The sequence below is a fragment of the Neovison vison genome, chromosome 6 (genome assembly GCF_020171115.1).
Source record: "Neovison vison isolate M4711 chromosome 6, ASM_NN_V1, whole genome shotgun sequence".
Lineage (NCBI taxonomy): Eukaryota > Metazoa > Chordata > Mammalia > Carnivora > Mustelidae > Neogale > Neogale vison.
In genome coordinates this window covers 169376737-169389089 of record NC_058096.1, presented here as the reverse complement: position 1 = coordinate 169389089, position 12353 = coordinate 169376737, and the positions used below count along the sequence as shown (strand labels likewise).

Sequence of the window (12353 nt, the reverse complement as noted above, 5' to 3'; positions counted from 1 at the left end):
CAATGGTATGCCAATAAACTTGGAAACAAAAACAAATTCTTAGAAAAAAGATATAACTTATTAAAACTGAGTCAATTACAAATATCAAATCTGAATAGTCCTTTAATTATTAAAGAAATCAAATATTCAAGAATTAAATATTAAATTAATATAATTAAACAATATGATAATATAGGAATATGTTTATATATTTGTATATAATATAAATTAATATAAATATAATTAACAAATTAAATATTAAAGAAATTAAATATGGCCTAATAGTTTTACTCATATGTTCTACAGGTATTCAAGAACCAAAAAATTTCAATTTTATATAAATTATCATAAAAAGTAGAAAAGGAAGGGACTTACTGCCAATTCCCTTTATGAGGCTATGCTAACCTTGATACCAAACTATAAGACAAATTAAAATAAAAGTCAATCCTACTCATGAACACAGTTGGAAAATTCCTAAACAGAAAGTTAACAAACTGAGTCTACAATGTGTGTGTGTAAATCATGTCTGACATTAATCTCAGAATCAAGATGGGCTTAACATTACAAATCAATCTAATTCACCATAGTAATTGATCAAAAGAAATCATATGATCATCTTAGCAGGTACCCTCCTCCCCCTGGAAAGACGATAAAATCCAACTAGGATTTCCTCCATTTCCTCCAACCGGGAAAGGAGAGAATGCCTTTAACTGATAAAGAATAAAGGTTCATACAAACATTGTATTTAATAATGAATTGTTGAAATCATTCCTTTTAAGATGAGGAACAAGGCAATGCCACCTGTTCTATTCAACACTGTACTGAAGATCTTAGCCAGGATAGTAAGGCAAGACTAAAAATGAAGGATTAGAAAGAAAAAACAAAATCTAAATGAGCATATAGAGAAATTATCAGAATAAGAGAAAGACTGCTCAATCAAAAAAACTGTAAACAAAATCACTTGCATTTCTATATATCAGCAAGAGTTGGAAAATAAGGGGCGCCTGGGTGCTCAGTGGGTTGGGCCTCTGCCTTCGGCTCAGGTCATGGTCTCAGGGTCCCGGGATTGAGTCCCACATCGGGCTCTATGCTTCCCTGCCCCCACCCCCGCCTGCTTCTCTGCCTAGGTGATCCCTCTCTCTCTGTCAAATAAATACATAAAATCTCTTCAAGAAGTTGGAAAATAAAAATTTTAATATATTTGCAAACAGCATTATAGAACATAAAGTATTAGGGAAGGAAATCAAATTAAAAATATGCTGTATCTTTGAGAAAAAATAAAGAAAACAAGTAAATGGAAAGTAAATGGAAAGATCTGCCATCTTCATGGAAGTAAAAGAGTGATCCAAGTTATAAGATCATAGGGGGTCAGGGCTTCATCTGATGCCATGTGTAAGCCCAAATTGTTGGGGAACATAGAAAAAGCTAGTCCTTGGAGAGCTGGTAGAAAATGACTAGACTCTCAGAACAAAGCAAAGAGGAGTGATACTCACAAGGATCACTCTTACTTCATTTGAGTCTCCCTTTAAACGTCACCTTCATTCTTCCTGGAAAAGTCTTCCCTGAATGTGCTTAAATAGTAACTCCTGCCACTTTCTATCTCTTTACTTTTTTTTATAGCACTTAATTGCTCTCTTGGTATTTTACTTTTGTTTAGATGTTCATTTACTGCTTCCAAGAGAAGCTTCATGTGAGCAGAATGCTTATCTCAAAAACCTAGCACAGCACACTGTAAGCACTCCTTAACTACTTGCTGAATGGATAAATGAATATTTTTGGAGCACCCAGAAGCTCATCAATGAACAAATACAATTTACTTTATTAGTAGTACCTTCCCTGACATCCAGTAAAATACAGCAAATATTCATATGCATTTATCATCTCTATTCCTTTACCAAATCACTTTTAAGTTTTAAGTAAGGGATTAAAAAAAAAAAACAAAACGTACAGACCCACAAGGACAAAGAGGATAGTCAAGAAGGTGATAGTGGACCCTACACCTAAAGGAGCTGGAGAAAGAACAAGAAAGAAACCCTAAGCCCAGCAGGAGAAGAGAAATCATAAAGATCAGAGCAGAAATCAATGAAATAGAAACCAAAAAAACAATAGAACAAATCAACCAAACTAGGAGCTGGTTCTTTGAAAGAATTAATAAAATTGATAAACCCTTGGCCAGACTTATCAAAAAGAAAAGAGAAAGGACCCAAATAAATAAAATCATGAACGAAAGAGGAGAGATCACAACTAACACCAAAGAAATACAAACTATTATAAGAACATACTATGAGCAACTCTACGCCAACAAATTTGACAATCTGGAAGAAATGGATGCATTCCTAGAAACATATAAACTACCAAAATTGAACCAGGAAGAAATAGAAAGCCTGAACAGACCCATAACCAGTAAGGAGATTGAAACAGTCATTAAAAATCTCCAAACAAACAAAAGCCCAGGGCCAGATGGCTTCCCGGGGGAATTCTACCAAACATTTAAAGAAGAACTAATTCCTATTCTCCTGAAACTGTTCCAAAAAATAGAAATGGAAGGAAAACTCCCAAACTCATTTTATGAGGCCAGCATCACCTTGATCCCAAAACCAGACAAGGATCCCATCAAAAAAGAGAGCTATAGACCAATATCCTTGATGAACACAGATGCAAAAATTCTCACCAAAATACTAGCCAATAGGATTCAACAGTACATTAAAAGGATTATTCACCACGACCAAGTGGGATTTATTCCAGGGCTGCAAGGTTGGTTCAACATCCGCAAATCAGTCAATGTGATACAACACATCAGTAAAAGAAAGAACAAGAACCATATGATACTCTCAATAGATGCTGAAAAAGCATTTGACAAAGTACAGCATCCCTTCCTGATCAAAACCCTTCAAAGTGTAGGGATAGAGGGCACATACCTCAATATCATCAAAGCCATCTATGAAAAACCCACTGCAAATATCATTCTCAATGGAGAAAAACTGAAAGCTTTTCCACTAAGGTCAGGAACACGGCAGGGATGTCCATTATCACCACTGCTATTCAACATAGTACTAGAAGTCCTAGCCTCAGCAATCAGACAACAAAAGGAAATTAAAGGCATCCAAATCGGCAAAGAAGAAGTCAAATTATCACTCTTCGCAGATGATATGATACTCTATGTGGAAAACCCAAAAGACTGCACTCCAAAACTGCTAGAACTTATACAGGAATTCAGTAAAGTGTCAGGATATAAGATCAATGCACAGAAATCAGTTGCATTTCTCTACACCAACAACAAGACAGAAGAAAGAGAAATTAAGGAGTCAATCCCATTTACAATTGCACCCCAAACCATAAGATACCTAGGAATAAACCTAACCAAAGAGGCTAAGAATCTATACTCAGAAAACTATAAAGTACTCATGAAAGAAATTGAGGAAGACACAAAGAAATGGAAAAATGTTCCATGCTCCTGGATTGGAAGAATAAATATTGTGAAAATGTCTATGCTACCTAAAGCAATCTACACATTTAATGCAATTCCTATCAAAGTACCATCCATCTTTTTCAAAGAAATGGAACAAATAATTTTAAAATTTATATGGAACCAGAAAAGACCTCGAATAGCCAAAGGGATATTGAAAAACAAAGCCAAAGTTGGTGGCATCACAATTCCGGACTTCAAGCTTTATTACAAAGCTGTCATCATCAAGACAGCATGGTACTGGCACAAAAACAGACACATAGACCAATGGAACAGAATAGAGAGCCCAGAAATAGACCCTCAACTCTATGGTCAACTAATCTTCGAAAAAGCAGGAAAGAATGTCCAATGGAAAAAAGACAGCCTCTTCAATAAATGGTGTTGGGAAAATTGGACAGCCACGTGCAGAAAAATGAAATTGGACCATTTCCTTACACCACACACAAAAACAGATTCAAAATGGATTAAGGACCTCAATGTGAGAAAGAAATCCATCAAAATCTTTGAGGAGAACACAGGCAGCAACCTCTTCGACCTCAGCCGCAGCAACATCTTCCTAGGAACATCGCCAAAGGCAAGGGAAGCAAGGGCAAAAATGAACTTTTGGGATTTCATAAAAATCAAAAGCTTTTGCACAGCAAAGGAAACAGTTAACAAAACCAAAAGACAACTGACAGAATGGGAGAAGATATTTGCAAACGACATATCAGATAAAGGACTAGTGTCCAAAATCTATAAAGAACTTAACAAACTCAACACCCAAAGAACAAATAATCCAATCAAGAAATGGGCAGAGGACATGAACAGACGTTTCTGCAAAGAAGACATCCAGATGGCCAACAGACACATGAAAAAGTGCTCCATATCACTCGGCATCAGGGAAATACAAATCAAAACCACAATGAGATATCACCTCACACCAGTCAGAATGGCTAAAATCAACAAGTCAGGAAATAACAGATGCTGGCGAGGATGCGGAGAAAGGGGAACCCTCCTACACTGTTGGTGGGAATGCAAGCTGGTGCAACCACTCTGGAAAACAGTATGGAGGTTCCTCAAAATGTTGAAAATAGAACTGCCCTATGACCCAGCAATTGCACTACTGGGAATTTACCCTAAAGATACAAACGTAGTGATCCAAAGGGGCACGTGCACCCGAATGTTTATAGCAGCAATGTCCACAATAGCCAAACTATGGAAAGAACCTAGATGTCCATCAACAGATGAATGGATCAAGAAGATGTGGTATATATACACAATGGAATACTATGCAGCCATCAAAAGAAATGAAATCTTGCCATTTGCGACAACATGGATGGAACTAGAGCGTATCATGCTTAGCGAAATAAGTCAAGCGGAGAAAGACAACTATCATATGATCTCCCTGATATGAGGGAGTGGTGATGCAACATGGGGGCTTAAGTGGGTAGGAGAAGAATCCATGCAACAAGATGGGATAGGGAGGGAGACAAACCATAAGTGACTCTTAATCTCACGAAACAAACTGTGGGTTGCTGGGGGGAGGGGGGTTGGGAGAAGTGGGGTAGGGTTATGGACATTGGGGAGGGTATGTGCTTTTGGGTAAATTGGAAGGGGAGATGAACCATGAGAGACTATGGACTCTGAAAAACAATCTGAGGTGTTTGAAGTGGCGGGGGGGGGGTGGGAGGTTGGGGTACCAGGTGGTGGGTATTATAGAGGGCACAGCTTGCATGGAGCACTGGGTGTGGTGAAAAAATAATGAATACTGTTTTTCTGAAAATAAATAAATTGGAAAAAAATATATATATATACTTACCTGGCTTACTTTTAAATTTTATTTAAAAAATCAAAAGGACCAAGTTTGTAATTTAGGTGATGGGTCACTTTATTGGTATGCATCATAAGCTATATACAATAAAAATATTCTTCTATATGTTTGTATGCATATACATATATACATATATTTTAAAATGTATTCATGTATGCATAATAAAAATTTAAATAAATTGAAAATGTTAAATTCAAAAAAAAAAAAAAAGAAGGTGATAGTGGATCACAAATACTAACAAACTTCAGGAAGATGGAAAAGTAGAAGGTGGAATGGAAACCAACTCAGTGAGAGGAGGAAGACTTGGTGTGGTGCTGTCATTTCTTCCATCTTGGGTCTCTGAGCCTTTTGTAGAACTTCTAGTAGCACTATGTTGGGATAGAGCATCTGGAGGTTCAAAACTTCTGTGGTCTGCAGGAGCTGCTGTGAAGAGGACCCTGAGAAGCGTTTTACATTTTCAGTGGGAAATATGTGGCAGTTACTAGTTGTAATGACTGTGTACTTTGGATCTGGATTTGTTGCATTTTTTTTTTATAGTAAGACACCAACTACTTAAGAAATAAACATGTTGGGGTGCTTGGCTGGCTCAGTGGGTTAAAGCCTCTGCCGATGGCTCAGGTCATGATCCCAGAGTCCTGGGATAGAGCCCCGCATCGAGCTCTCTGCTCAGTAGGGAGCCTGCTTCCTTCTTTCTCTGCCTGCCTCTCTGCCTACTTGTGATCTCTCTCTGTCAAATAAATAAATAAAATCTTAAAAAAAAAAAAAAAGAAAGAAGCATGTTTTAATTAATCCATTAAGCAGATGTGAAAAGGAATATTTCAAAAGATGCAATCTCTTTGAAAAATGGATCAAACTCTTGAATTCAAAATACTCAATATGTTTAAAAATAAACTTATGGCATGAATCTTTAAATGCCTTTTCTCTGAAACATGGAATATAATAATTGTGCCTACATTTTTATTTGGGAAATATTCCAATATTTGTTTGGTAGAAAACTGTGTGCAATTTAGCTTGTTTCTTGGTTTTAAATTTTGAGATTTTATTTAATTTTTGATTACTAGGTTTGGACCTTGTTGGTAATTTATGCTATAAAAAATGCAAACTTGACTTTTGTCCCATAGTAATATTTTTTAATTGAAAAAAGGAAGAAGGAGCTTTTAGTCTTCTTTATTTGAAGCAGTAAAACTGCTATTCTTCATGAGTGATAATTAGTTTATCGTAAGGAAAACCAATTGTGTACACAGAGTGAAGTCCAAGGGTTTTTTCCTCCTCCAGACCTGTAATCTAAAACTAAAATTTTTATCTTGGTAAATTTGCTATTGGCCAATACTAGTCTTGTTTAGACTGAATGAAAGCAGAACATCTGAAACAAAATGTAATAGCATGTAAGAATGTAATAGCATCTAAGATAGAATATAGGAATTATTCCAAGTTTATTCTGGCACTTCAGTAGAAACAGACTGTAAAATGGCTCTCTGATTAATAACTGTACCAATGATTCAAATTTATATTATGGATAGTGAAATGCTGCTACCTATTTAAAATGTAATGACCTAGTCCCTAGGGCTTGGTACTGGGGCAGGAAAAAGGTAGTTGCTGAATGTTTTAATCTTATGTTGGTCACTTTTGGAATACCACGGGTGTTAGAAGAATGCTCTAAAGTGGAGATTGTAAAAGGGTGCTAGACCACTTAAGTGCTAGACTTTTGGATGATTGGGGGTGCTGCAGTTTTTAAACCAATACCTAAAAGCTAGAATAGTCATAAGAAAGTCTCTATTTATGGAATCTTGAAAAATTGCTCTGGGTGGTTCTACATCCCTTCATGCAACAAAACAACAGCTGCCTAAATTTGTTCTCGCCGTAACATTAGATTTCCTATGTACCCCTAATGTTAAACCACTGATTTGCTAGAATCTTAAAAAAAACTTTTTTTGCTCTCAGTTTATGTGACAGGGCCTATCTTTACAGTCTTCAATAACGATGTAACAACTACTTAAATTTGGGTACAGTTAAATCTTTGTGACTTTGCCTAGCTTTAAGAAAGAAAGAAAGAAAAAGGGAGAAACTGACTCAGCAGAATGAACAAAGCTGAATTCCAGGGACTACTGAGAGGCTAGAAACAAACTAATTCCCACCCCAGGACCCTGGAAAGGCTCAGTTCTAGAACTCTAGGTCCCACATTTGAAAGCAGGGCTGAGAAACAGGCTAAAATCTAGGGGACTGGTTGTCTGCAGCGTAGCCAGGAACTCACCATAATGACCACCTCCTCATTCACTGCAGAAGAAAGAAATATAGTTGAACCAAAGAGGCCCCAGACCCAGGGCCATCAAACACATTTTCACAGCAAAGGAAGAAACCCTATCTTCTGTTTTCAAAGGCTAAATGAAAGTACTGAAAGGTAAACCTCCAACACCCCCTTCCTTGTGCCACAGCTTGAAACCACCACCACCACCACCAAATACTGGCATATACGCCTGTATATCCCTCTGATAAAAAATTGAAGAGTCCTTTTTAATTTTTATTATTTTTTAAAGATTTTTATTTATTTGTCAGAGAGAGAGAGCACGCGCGTGCTTAAGAGCACAAAACGGGAATGGCAGGCAGAGGAAGAAGCAGGCTCCCTACTGGGAGTTCTTGCTGGGGGGCGGGGGTGGTTCTGATCCCAGGATGCTGGGATCACAACCTGAGCCTAAGGCAGTTAGCTTAATCCACTGAGCCACCTACACATCCCTCTTTTTCTTTTTTTTTCTTAATATTTTATTTTTTTTGTCACAGAGAGAGAGGGAGCACAAACAAGGGAAGTGGCAGGCAGAGGGAGAAGCAGGCTCCCTGCTGAGTAAGGACTCCAACCCAGGACCCCGAGATCATGACCTGAGCTGAATGCAGACGCTTAACTGACCGAGACACCCAGGCGTCCCAAGGCTGAAGAATTCTTGACAAGAAAAAAATGAATGGCCTCAGAAAAGAAACCTATAAATAGTGACATCTGGGGCACCCTCCAAACAAAATGTGTGGTGACTATCCAATCACCCCAAAGTTAAATCAAACCAAACTCACTGATAAGCCCTACACACAAAACACTCTTTTGTTTTCAGTTAAGTGCTTCATTCTAAAATGTGAACCCAAAATAAGGATCATTAACCATTTCAGGAAAGCTTCCATATGAAAGAAAGAAACTGAAAGAAACTAAGAAAACAAAAGAACTTGGATAAAACAGCAACTATGTTAGAAGCAAAGGAAAACAAAAAAAGAGCAAAAAACTGCAAGTAACAACACCCTTACAGAAACAGGACAAGCTATATAGCATCCATGAGACAATAAAAACCTGCCATACAGTTCCATCTGGTTCTACCTCCACCGACATACACCCCCCCTCCCCCGGGCCGTGGTGGGTTATAGCCACTCTGGTGGCCCAGCCTCACAAAGACTCTGTCTGGCTTGCCTGGCTTGCTCCTACCTGCCAGGGAGCCCAAAGGAAGAAGGTCAGCTCCTCTGAAGGGGTGGAGTCAGGGGAGCCCAGGGGAGCCCGGAGGCTGTCAGCTAAACCTACAGTGGAAACAAAGCCAAAAGGGCAAGAAAGTATAAATCTTCGGATGAAAAAGTGCACAAAGGGGAAAAGGGGAACCAAGGGAGTAGCTTACCAGGAAACTAAAGACAGTTTTCCGTAGAAAACAGAGAAACTTAGAATGAAGACGGTCTAGTCTCTGATGAAGCAGGAGAGAAAGAAGCCAAGTTTGATTAGTATCATACAACCCATCTTATCATGGGTCCATCTCTCTTCTTGTACAGCCCAGAGTAATATTTTTATCAACTATTTTGTAGACACAAGTGCTTTCAGCAGGTCTAGTAAGGCTTTTAAGAAAGCAATCCAACTTCATCCAATTTTTAAAGTGTAAATGACTTTTTTATTTTTTAGCTAAAATCATTTGGTGGTGGTTTATCTTTTTTGGTACAGCCAGAAAACAGTGAGATACTGAATGAGCAATGAATTGTCTTAAGTGTCAGCTTAACACTCCACAGATGGGAGGCAATTTTTATATCCTATTATACAAAACACATTAAACGGCAGTTTGGAGTCACACTTGTACATTTACTATGCCTTGAACATTTTAACTTACTTCTGTTGCCATGTTGTTTTTAGTGGAATTGTTTACTAAACAACACTCCTTGATCTTGGCTGTCCCTATCAGAACTGCTTCCACTCTGAAACATCTTTGGGTAGTGCTAGTACAGTTTTCCTAGTAACTTTGTTAATGAGCTGTGAAAGATTGAAAATGTATGTATATTACATTAAATTGTGAATTAGTGGGACTTACGATATAACATCTTACCAACATTTCAAGATACTGGTAAATGAAACTTCAAAGGAAAATTTACTTTCAAATTTTAAGCTGGGATAACTACTTAGAAAAGAATCACAACTACACAGCTTTTTAGATATTTAGTACATGTATCAAGAATTGTGTACAAATTGACAGCGTGGAGGTTCCTCAAAAAGTTGAAAATAGAGCTACCCTATGACCCAGCAACTGCACTACTGGGTATTTACCCTTAAGATACAAACGTAGTGATCCGAAGGGGAACGTACATCTGAATATTTATAGCAGCAATGTCCACAATAGCCAAACTATGCAAAGAACCTAGATGTCCATCAACAGATGAATGGATAAAGAAGATGTGGTATATATATACAATGGAATACTATGCAGCCATCAAAATAAATGAAATCTTGCCATTTGCGACGACGTGGATGGAACTAGAGGGTATTAAGCTTAGCGAAATAAGTCAATAGGAGAAAGACAACTACCATATGATCTCCCTGATATGAGGAAGTGGAAATGCAATGGCGGTGGGGGAGGGGCTTGGGGGGTAGGAAAAGAATAAATGAAACAAGATGGGATCGGGAGGGAGACAAACCATCAGAGACTCCTAATCTCACAAAACAAACTCAAGGTTGCTGGGGGAAGGGGGGTCGGGAGAGGGTGGTGGGGTTATGGACATTGGGGAGGGTATGTGCTATGGTGAATGCTGTGAAGTGTGTAAACCTCACGATTCACAGACCTGTACCCCTGGGGCTAAAAATACATTATATGTTTATTTAAAAAAAAAATGTGTACAAATTGAAATGTCTGAGTACTGATGCTCAAAACAAAATGAAAAAAAAAAAAAAAAGAGTTGAAAGAACAGTACAACAGCAGCAGCAGCAGCAGCAGCAGGAGTTGGGGTGTTTACTCTTTGCCAAAATGTATTATTTGTTACATGCCATGTTTTATATGCATTAACTCTTTTAATTCTCAGAGTGACATTAACCCCATTTGACCTCTAAGTAGAGAAACTGGCACATCAAGATTAAATGATATGCTCACACAACTGGTAAAGGCTGAAGACAGATAAATCAGGAACTATCCCTGAAGTAGACAGAGTTGGAAATAGGAGAGAAAAGATGAGTATTTGAAAGGTTAGTTCAAGAGATCCAAAATTCAATTAATTAGTCCTGGAAAGAGACTAAAAAAATACTGAGGGAAGAAATCATCAGAGAACCAGTACACAACAATTTCCTAGATTGAAAGGACTTTCTGAGTACCAGTACAATATATAAAAGAGCAACTATACCAAGAAATAATGTGAAATTTCAGAAAAATGGGGATGAAGAAAAAAATCTTAATGATGGGGTGGAGGAGAGCGTAAAAGCAAGAGAGAATGAGAAAGAGGGGCACCTGGGTGGCTCAGTAGGTTAAAGCTTCTGTCTTCGGCTAAGGTCATGATCCCGGGATCTGGGGTCGAGCCCCACATTGGGCTCTCTGCTCAGCAGGGAGCCTGCTTCCTCCTCCCTCTCTCTCTCTGCCTGCCTCTCTGCCTACTTGTGATCTCTGTCAAATACATAAATAAAAATCTTAAAAAGGAGAGAGAGAGAGAAAGAGGGGGAGAGAGGGATCCCATCTATAAGGATCAAGAGTACAAACAGCCTTCTCAAAACCAACACTCCACGCTAGAAAACAATAAAATGTCTCCAATTCTGAGGTAAAATTACTTTCTAAAAGCTTTGATTTCTACTCTTAGTCAAACTATCAGTCAAGCTGTGAGTGTAAATCAAGACATGCTTAGATAAACACATGACCCATGCACACGTTAGTGGAGTTAGGGGCATCAGCTTTGAGTGCTTAGTTGAAAATCTGGGTAAAATTTTGGCTCCTCCCAAAACTTAATTACTAATAGCCTAAGGCTGACCCAAAGCCTCACTGATAACATAAACACATGTTATGTTATGATTATGATTAGCACACACTTTTAAAAAATATTTTTAAGAGAGAGAAAGAGAGAGAGAAAGTAGGGGGAGGAGAAGAGGGAGAGCAGGGAGCTCAATGACATGATCAACACAAGGATTCATCCCAGGACCCCAGGATCACGACCTGAGCTGAAGGCAGATGCTTAACCTACTAAGCCACCCAGGGGCGCCATATTTTGTATGTTTTATGTATTATAAGCCTGGGTGGCTCAGTCGTTGGGCATCTGCCTTCAGCGGGTGAGCCTTCAGCTCATCATGGTCCCAGGATCCTGGGATAGAGCCCCATGTTAGGCTCTGCTCAGCAGGGAGCCTGCTTCCTCCTCTCTCTCTGCTGGCCTCTCTGCCTACTTGTGATCTCTGTCTGTCAAATAAATAAGTAAAATCTCTCCCTCTCCCCTTCCCCCTACTTTCTCTCTCTTAAAAATAAATAAAAATCTTTTTTAAATACTTTTTTTTAAAAGATTTTATTTATTTATTTATTTGACAGAGAGACATCACAAGTAGGCAGAGAGGCAGGCAGAGAGAGAGAGAGGAGGAAGCAGGCTCCCCGCTGAGCAGAGAGCCTGACGCGGGACTTGATCCCAGGACCCTGAGATCATGACCTGAGCCGAAGGCAGTGGGTTAACCCACTGAGCCACCCAGGCGCCCCTAAAAATCTTTTTTAAAAGTGTGTGCTAATCATGGGAGGCCTGCTTCTACCTCCACTCTCCCCCACTTGTATCCCCCGTAACTGTCTCTGTCAGATAAATAAATAAAATCTTAAAAAAAAAAAAAAGCTAGAAAAAAGAACATGTTTTTAAGAAAATCATAAG

At 38.5% G+C, this 12353-nt stretch overlaps 1 protein-coding gene and 1 pseudogene across 3 annotated transcripts in view; one reads left to right on the top strand and one right to left on the bottom strand.

Moving 5' to 3' along the window:
• Nucleotides 1–12353, bottom strand: part of NR2C2 (nuclear receptor subfamily 2 group C member 2) — a 105150-nt gene that overhangs the window by 67354 nt on the left and 25443 nt on the right. The window lies entirely within an intron of this gene.
• On the top strand, nt 5468–5818 carry LOC122909179 (annotated as a pseudogene).